This window comes from Orycteropus afer, unplaced genomic scaffold (assembly GCF_000298275.1).
Source record: "Orycteropus afer afer isolate SDZICR_OR568_19922 unplaced genomic scaffold, OryAfe1.0 scaffold00317, whole genome shotgun sequence".
NCBI lineage: Eukaryota > Metazoa > Chordata > Mammalia > Tubulidentata > Orycteropodidae > Orycteropus > Orycteropus afer.
This window is the reverse complement of record NW_006921904.1, coordinates 2,240,951-2,250,756: the sequence shown is the minus strand read 5'-3', so window position 1 is coordinate 2,250,756 and position 9,806 is coordinate 2,240,951. Positions and strand designations below refer to the sequence as shown.

Below are 9,806 nucleotides of genomic sequence, written 5' to 3'. Positions count from 1 at the left end.
TTTACTCATACTCTGATAGAAATGAAGCCACTTACAGGCCACCCTCAGGTTGCTGTGAGTGTGTCCTTTGGTGCTGTGGTGACTGAAAGCAGATGAACAAGTGTTTCTGAGAAGCTGCATTGCTTTCTGCCCACACACTGGTTGATGACCCATGAGTCATTGGAGGGATCTGCCCTTCTACAAGAAGCAGTTATAAAGCCTCCTAAGTTCAGCCTTCTTCTTTCCCACCCATCAGTATCAGAGCAATGCCCAGCCTTTGGTAGCAAAGGCTTTGAAAGGGACAGGTTCTTCTTCAGAAACTCCTGGAGGGTGAAGAACATTGGCCTCAGGAGTGCATTTCCCCAAGCCCTAAGGCTTTGGCTGAGGAAGATACTCTGAACCCTACCCAAAGCTGGGTCAGTGGGTGGAGCTCAGCCATGGACATCCACCACTACCATGTTTGGAGTTGGTACAAGGCAAAGAGGAATAGGAGGATGCTTTCTGGTCACCCACCCATACTCTCAAAACAAGCATGGAAGTGATACTGTTGTTAAGAATATTGAACTGGAATGTCTCCATGTTGGTTTGGCTTCTACAAACTACTGGGTGACTGTATAGCCAAGAAACATCTTATCAGTTGCTCTTCAAGGAATGAAAAATAATTTTTATCGTTGCCATAAGTGATTAGGAAGGCCAGGTCAGCGTGTAATAAAAGTATCACCTAATCTGCCCTGTAATGCACTATGTTTTGAACCACAAAAGATAACGTTTGTTTGGAGTTGTGTACCACTCTTGTTGAGTAACTTCAGTCTTTACTGTCCACAAAGTCTTGTAGAAATTTTCCACTTCCTCCTGCTTGCCAAGAGCAATGACACCTGCCAGTGTTCTTTCTGTATTGGGGCTATTTGCTCTAAATTTCTTGGAACTACAGATTCCCTGTCAAGGACCTTTGCCCTTGAAATACACATGTGATTAGAGAGCTTTAAAGAAGAACACAAGCAGGGAGACTATTCAGGAGCAGGTGTGTTCTGTGGAGAGATGCTAGATGGGCAGTGAAATCTCTCACAAGTGTAGCCTGGACACAGCAGAATGCAGCCACCCAGGGGGTTCTGGAGGAAAAGCAGGCAGGGTTGCTCAGGGAGACGGAAAGGCCAGGAGTGGAAATGTATGCCCACCCCAGACCAGCACACGAATGTTTGAAAGCAACCAAGATGTCCTTTAGTAGGTGAATTAAAAAAAAAAAAAAACACTGCCATCAAGTAGATTCCAACTCATATGGACCCTCTTGGATTTCTGAGGCAGTATATGTTTACTGAAGTAGATTGCCCAGTCTTCCTTCCACAGAGTGGCTGGTGGTTTTGAATTGCCAACCTTCTGGTTAGTAGTCAAATACCTTAGGCGTTACACCACCAGAGCTACTTGTGGTAGGTGAATGGATAAGCAAGTTGTGGTACATCCATCCATACAATGGAATAATATTTAGTGATAAAGATAAATGAGTGATCAAGCCATGAAAAGACATGGAGAAACCTTAAGTGCATATTGCTATGTAGAAGGAGCCAATCTGAAAAGGCTCCAAATATTGTCTAAGTCCAACTATATTACATTCTGGAAAAGGTAAAGTTATTGAGACAGTTAGAAAATCTGTGGTTCATAGGGTGAATAGGTGGAACACAGGGCATGGTCAGTGTGACCATCCTGCATCATAATATAATGGTGGATACATAACATTATGCATTTGTCAAAACCCCTCAAATTGTGCAACACCAAGAGTGAACCCTAATGGAAACTATGGGCTTTAGTTAATAACTAAATAATAACTTTGTTGTTGTTGTTGTTGTGTGTCATTGAGTTGGCCCCGACTCATAGCGACCCCTCCTTGGATTTCCAAGGCAGTATCACTACGGAAGTAGGATTGCCCAACCTTCCTTCCAAGGAGTGGCTGGTGGGTTTGAACCACCAGCCTTCTGGTTAGCAGTCAAGTGCTTTAGCCACTATGCTACCAGAGCTCCTTTAGTTAGCAATAACTAAATATTGACATTGGTTCATCCAGTGTAGCAAATGTACCACACAAATACAAGAAGTTAACAATAGGAAAGAAACTGTGTGTGTTGAGGAAGAAAAGGCATATGGGAATTCCCTGTACTTTCTGTACACTTTTTCTGTAAACCTAAAACAGCTTTAAAAAATAGTCACTTGATAAATAATAAAAGGACAATTGTCCAATGTAGTGCTGGAAGATAGCCCCTCAGGTTGGAAGGCATGCAAAATATCACAGGGAAAGAGCTGCCTTATCATAGTAGAACCAATTTGAATGATAGAGATAAAGTAGAGCTTTCTGGACCTCCATCTACTGATGTGGTGCAATTCAAAGTGAGAAAAAAACAGCCACAAACATCCATTAATAATCAGAACACAATGTACAAAGTATGAATCTAGGAAAATTGGAAGTTGTCAAAAATGAAATGGAATGCATGAAGTTTGATATCCTAGGCATTAGTGAGCTGAAATGGACCAGTTTTGGCCATTTTGAATCAGACAACCATACTACTATGCTGGGAATAAAAAGTTGAAGAGGAGTGGCATGGCCTTCATTGTCACAAAGAATGTTTCAAGATCTATCCTGAAGTACAATGCTGTCAGTGATAGGATAATATCTATATTCCTACAAGGAAGGCCAATTAATACTACAATTATTCAAATTTATGCACCAACCACCAAAGCTAGTGATGAGGAAATTGAAGATTTCTACCAACTTCTGCAGTCTGAAATCGACCAAATATGCAATTGGGATGTACTGATTATTACTGGTGATTGGAATGCAAAAGTTGGAAACAAAGAAGAATCCCTGGTAGTTGGAAAATTTGGCCTTGATGATAGGAATAATGGAGATCACATGATAGAATTTTGCAAGACCAATGACTTATTCATTGCAAATACTTTTATTCAACAACACAAGTGGTGGCTATACACATGGACTTTGCCAGATGCAGTACACAGGAATCAGATTGACTACATCTATGGCAAGGGGCAATGGAAAAGCTGGCAAAAAAAGGCCAGGAGCTGATTGTGGAATAGATCATCAACTGCTCATATGCAAGTTCACCTTGAAGTTGAAGACAATTAAAAGAAGTCCATGAGAGCCAAAATATGACACTGAATAGATCCCTGTTGAATTTAGAGACCATCTAAAGAATAGATTTGATACATTGAACACTAGTGACTGAAAACCAGAGGAATTGTGGGATGACATCAAGAACATCATCCATGAAGAAAGCAAAAGGTCATTAAAAAAATAGGAAAGGAAGAAAAGACCCAAATGGATGTCAGAAGAGACTCTGAAATTTGCCCTTGCATGGAGAGTAGCTTCTGGTAGCATAGTGCCTAAGGCACTTGACTGCTAACCAGAAGGCTGGCAGTTCAAATCCACCAGCCACTCCTCGGAAGGAAGGTTGGGCAATCTACTTCCGTAGTGATATTGCCTGGGCAACCCAAGGAGGGGTTGCTATGAGTTGGGTCCGACTGGACGGCACATAACAACAACAACAACAACAACAAAGCCAATGGAAGAAATGACAAGATAAAAGAGCTGAACAGAAGATTTCGAAAAGCATCTCAAGAAGACAAAGTCAATTATAATGAAACGTGCAAGACCTTGAGTTAGAAAACTGCAAGGGAGAAACATGCTCAGCATTTCTCAAGCTGAAAGAACTGAAGAAAAAATTTAAGCCTCAAGTTTTGCAATATTGAAAGATTCTGTGAGCAAAATATTGAATGATGCAGGAAGCATCAAAATAAGATGGAAGAATAAACAGAGTCTCTGTACCAAAAAGAATTGCTCAATCTTCATCCATTCAGGAGGGGGCATGTGATCAAGAAACATTGATATTGAAGGATGAAGTTAAAGATGTACTGAGGGAAATGGCAAAAAACATGGCTCCAGGAATTGAAGGAATACCCATTGAGATGTTTGAACAAATGGATGCTGTGCTGGAGGCACTCACTCAGCTATGCCAAGAGATTTGGAAGACAGCCACCTGGCCAACTGACTGGAACAGATCCATATTTGTATCCATTCCAAAGAAAGGTGATCCCACAGAAAGTGGAAATTATAAGACAGTATCATTAATATCGCATGCAAGTAAAATCTTACTGAAAATAATTCAAAAACGATTACAGCAATATATTGACAGAACTTCCAGAAATGCAAGCTGGATTCAGAAGAGGTCATGGAATGAGGTATGTCGTTGCTGATGTCAGATGGATCTTGCCTCAAAGCAAAGAATATCAGCAAGATATTTACTTGTGTTTTATTGACTATGCAAAAGCATTCGACTGGGTAGATCATAACAAATTATGGATAACACTGAGAAGAATGGGAATTCCAGAACACTTAATTGTGCTCATGAAGAACCTGTACATAGACCAGAAGGCTTTTGTTGGGACAGAACAAGGGGACACTGCATGGTTTAAAATCAAAAAGGGGGTGCATCAGGGTTGTATCCTTTCACCATACTTATTCAATCTATATGCTGAGCAAACAATACAAGAAGCTGGACTATATGAAGAAGAATGTAGAACCAGGATTAGAGGAAGACTCTCTAACAACCTGCGATATGCTGAGGACACAACTTTGCTTGCTGAAAGTGAGGATGACTTGAAGCACTTACTGATGAAGACTGAAGACTACAGTCTGCAGTATGGATTATACCTCAATGTAAAGAAAACAAAAATCCTCTCAATTGGACCAATAAGCAGAGTCACAATAAGTGGAGAAAAGATTGAAGCTGTCAAAGACTTCATATTATTTGGTTCTATAATGAACACCAATGGAAGCAGCAGTCAAGGTATCAGACCACGTATAGCAATGGGCATATCATCTGCGATGGACTTCTTTCAAGTGCTAAAGAACAAAGATATCTCCTTGAAGACTAAGGTGCACCTGACACAAGCCATGGTATTTTCAGTTGCCTCATATGCATGTGAGAGCTGAACAATGAATAATGAAGACTGAAGAAGAGCTGATGCTTTTGAGTTGTGGTGTTGGCAAAGAATGCTGAAAGTACCATGGACTGCTAAAGGAACTAAGAAATCTGTCCTGGAAAAAGTGCAGCTGCAATGCTCCTTGGAAGTGAGAATGGACAGACTTCGTCTCACCTACTTTGGTCATGTTGTCAGAAGGGACCATTCCCTGGAGAAGGATATTGTGCTGGGTAAAGTTGGAGGGTCAACAAAAGAGGGAAAGGCCCTCAACAAGATGGATTGACACAGTGGCTGCAGCAATGGATTCAGGTGTAGAAAGGATCGTGGGGCTGGCACAGGACCTGGCAGTGTTTCATTCAGCTGTACATAGGGTCACTCTGAGTCAGAGATGACTCGATGGCACCTAACAACAACAACAGCAATATAAGACCAAGAGTGGAGGACTCTGTCACGGGGGCCATCAGGAACCAGTGGTGGAGGGTGTGGGGGGAGTTCAATAGACTTGCAAATGGTGAGAGATGAAGGTCTGCAGGGACTAGAGGTGGAGGTTGCTGGGAGGAGTACAGTAGAAGGGAGGAGAGTCAATGGCCAGATGGAAAGGAGTGAGTCAAAGAATATGTTTCCTAATAAAAAGTTTAGGATCTGTTGTTAATTTAAAATTGTGGTGTTTTGGAGTTAATGATCCTTTGAATATATGAAAACCCAAGAGAAAACCAAATCCACTGCTGCTAAATCACTTCAGACTCATAGCGACCTCAAGAAACAGAGTAGAACTTCCTCATAGGGTTTCCAAGGTTATAAATCCTTCTGGAAGCAGACTGCCATATCTTTCTCCCATGGAGTGGCTGGTGGTTTCTGTTAGCAGCCAAGTGCTTTAACCACAGTGTCACCGGCTCTCCTTGAATATGTTGTGGGAAGTGTAAAGTTCGTTTGCGTTCAGTGGGTTCACTCCAGGAAGGGTGGGGTGATGGCACTTAGAAGGAAGTGTGGAAGTGGCCATGAATTCCAAGTACAGAGTAGCCTCAGGCAAAGTTAAGAAGAACAGGCACTGGGTATGCATCAGACCTCATGTGACACTTTCCCACGTGACCCTGGCTTGATTTTTGTTGTGTCCTGTGTTTAAATCAAAAAACGAAACAAAACAAAACAAAAACATCCAAACTTACTGCTGTCCAGTCGATTCGAATCATAGTGATCCTTCCTTGGGTTTTCAAGGTGGTAGCTCTACAGAAGTGGCTTGGCCAATCTCTGAGACCTATTTCATTGGCTAGACACTGTCTGTACAAAATCTTGTTTTTGAAGCCTTCTCTGAGGTCCTTGTAGTCCCCTGGGACTGGATTCCTTCCTATATATGTGTGTTTGACTGGGTTCTCTAGAGAAACAAAACCAGTAAAGCTTATATAGAAGGAGAAAGGGAAATTTATCTTAGGAAAATGGCTCACACACTTATAGAAGTTGGAAAGTCCCAAGTTCTTGGATCAAACGTCAAGCTGGAGGCTTTTCCGGACTCATGCAGCTGCAGGGGCTGAGGAGCTCAAGGTTGGCAGGCAGTATACTGGCTGTTGACTCCAACGAATGACGAATCCAAAATCTCCAGGCAGAATGGTGGATTGTTCACTCATGGACAGTTGTAGGCAGCACAACAGAATCCCAATCCACAGAAGAATGTCTCTTTTTCCAGGCTGTCCATAAATATACTGGAAGTGGGCCACACCCCCAGGGAAACTCCCTTTCAACCGATTGGCTGCTGAAAGCATATACATCTGATGCCATCATTGGAACAGCCCACATCACAACTGCTTAAACCGCACAGAATTGTGGTCCAGCCAAGTTGACACACAGCTCCAACTATGAAGACATATCACAATATGTCTTCATACCTTCTCTACTTAAAACACAGCCCACACGCTCTGTCTCAAGCTGATGTCTTTCTCTCTTATCTCTTCCCCCTCCTGCCCATAAGCTGAACCAGTTGTCCCATGCCCACTCTGACTCGTGGCAGCCCTGTGTCAGAGCAGAACTGTGCTCCATGGGGTTTCCAGTGGCTGACTTTTTGGTAGTAAATAAGCAGGCCTTTCTTCTGAGGTGCCTCTAGGTGAACTTGAACCTCCAACCCTTTGGGAGCAGCCAAGTGCATTGACTCTTGTACCAAACAAGGGTTCCCTTTTTCCCTCCACCCCTAACCCAAAATGTTTCTCTAAAGCTCCCACAGGGGTTTTATTTCCCACCACAGTTCCTGGTGGCCAGATTTTCCCAGTAGTCCCTATTGAGATTGCTCATACTCTGTCCTCCATGAGGGTTGAAGGGCTATATCAGACCCAGGAACACCTGCACCTAATGCTAAATACTGAAAAGCCATCCCATTTCATTAGCCCCTTTACCTTTCAATAAATGCGTGAACTCAATATCCCATTTAATAGAGGCTCTGGTTTCTTCCTGCCGAAAAAGAAGTGTTGTTGTTGCTGTTAGGTGCTGCCAAGTTGTCTTCAACTCATAGTGACCCTATATACAGCAGAATGAATCACTGCCCGGTCCTGTGCCAGCCTCACGATCTTTGCTGTAAAAAGAAGTGAAAAGATAAGAATAACAAGTAAAAACATAAAAATACAACCAACCAATACAGTGTACAACTCCTGTTCCTCAGTGGGCACGTAGTGCATTTAAGAGCATGCATTTAGAAAACAGAATTTTTGGGGTTCAAATTCGGTTCCACTTACTGACCTGTGACCTTGCAACAAGTGTTTAGTAACTCCAGGCCTCCGCTTGCTCACCTGGAAAATGGGGGTGGTGGTAGTGGTGGTAATAATAGTACCTCCCTAAATGCTGAGGTGAGATTTCAATCAGTCAATATTTGTATGTTGTTTAGATTCCAGCCTAGCACATAGCAAGTGGTAGGTATTTTGTTATGACTGACATTTTCATTATCACCCATTAAAAACACCAGATTGTAAACGTCTGTCTCTTCCTAAAATGTTCCTTAAAATCAAGCAAGAAGAAAATGGTCTCCTGCTTTAAGCTTTTCACAATAAAAATTTGTACCAAATCTGGTTCTTACCAGAGAGGTGGGTTATTCAGTTTGAGGTCCCAGTCTCTTACATATCCACTGTAGAAGTCTCTGAAGCTTGGGTGTTCCTTACCATAAACGTGAAGAGTGGCTGGGCAAAGATGGCAGGTGGAATGTAGACTGGAGGGGAAGGCATGAGAGGCATCTGCTGGCCAAACGGAATGGTCTGTGGGGAAGACTTGGCTCCAGTCGATGGTCCCTGCTGAGACCATAACAAATTATGTGACAGTCATATATGGCAATCTAGCATAAATGAACAACATGGAAGTTCTGACAGCTAGCTTAGGGAAAATAGTGATTTTGGGGTTGTTGTTAGGTGCCATCATGTCGGATCCAAGTCATAGTGGCCCTACGTACAACAGACCAAAACACTGCCCAGTCCTGTGCTATCCTCACAGTTTTTGCTGTGCTTGAGCCCATTGTTGCAGCAGCCACTGTGTCAATCATCTCAAGGGTCATATGGTGGGCATGGCACAGTAGCTAAGAACATGGACCCTGGTGCTGAACTTTGAGTCCTGGCTCCACCACTTTCCAGTTGGGTGAATTTAGGCAAGGTTCTCAGCCTCTCTGGGCTTCAGGTTCCCTCCCCACAAGGTTGTTGTAAGAATTATATGAGTTAACGCACGTCAGGTTAATGTGTACCCATCAGATACGTTGTGCATGATGTTACCATGAGTTGGCACTCAACTCAATGGCAAGTAACTACAATTGTGTTGTTACTTTGATAATCATTAATATTACTGTAGCGTCTCAATCAGTGCCTGCTGACTGACTGATAGGTAACTTTAAACTCATCCTTCAGGCAATCATAGGAAGACCCTAGATATTAGTGGCATTCTGAGTTAATATCACTTGCTGTGTTAGGATGTTGGGGCCTATGTGTTCCCCATCCCTCAGGTGTGATGCAGTAGATGGCTCTCAGCTATGTACACAATCTTTGGGCCATTGGATCCCATGGCATTAAAACCAGACACCAAGACCAACTCAAGGATACGGCTGGCTCCTGAGTAAGATGCACATGGTACTCAGCAAAGCCAGCCATTGGGGCTAGATATGCCACCAAGTAAGTGACAGATACCCTTCCTATAGGGTTTGGAGCCAGTAGGCTTTGGGCCCAATGCAAGAACAGGGGAGTGTGGATCTTGAAGTGTTTGGTGTTTGCAGTTAACTGAGGGAGGGTGTGTGTAGTCTCTTCCGGAAGCCTAGCCTGGACTGGCTGGGCTTCCACTCATGTCAGAGACTGTAGCCAGGCCACCAGCTCACCTGTGCAGTGTACTTCTATATCAGGGGCTTGGTTGCAGACATCATTGTCTCCTAGGGAACCTCTAGGACTTCCCTGCAGGTAGAGGCTTGGATAGGAGAAAGTTTAAAGGATTCGCTGTAATCTGCAGCCCTTCAAGCCACGTGATACCCAGGTACCTCTCTAGACCCCTGAGGGATGACCTGAGCCAGGCTTGGATTCACAGCCTTCCTGCCTCCAGGCTTCCAACCAAAAGGATCCCTTCTGTTGTTCTTAGGTGCCAGCAAGTCAATTTTGACTCATAGCGACCCCATGTGACAGATTGGAACTGACCCGTAGTGTTTTTTTCTTTTCTTTTTTACCGTGATTTGGGTGATTATTGACAGAGCATATTCACTTTCCATACAGCAGTTCACATATACTTTGTCTCATGTCATTGACCATGGTTCACCACAATGCAACAGCTCCCCTCCCACTTCCTCCCCATAGTTACCTCTTCCCAGTGTCCATCCCTCCATACTCTCCTGCCCCCTGAGCTGT

The 9,806-nt window shown here is 43.3% G+C and overlaps 1 protein-coding gene across 1 annotated transcript in view; it reads left to right on the top strand.

Moving 5' to 3' along the window:
- Window positions 1-9,806, top strand: part of RETREG1 (reticulophagy regulator 1) — a 245,761-nt gene that overhangs the window by 139,596 nt on the left and 96,359 nt on the right. The window lies entirely within an intron of this gene.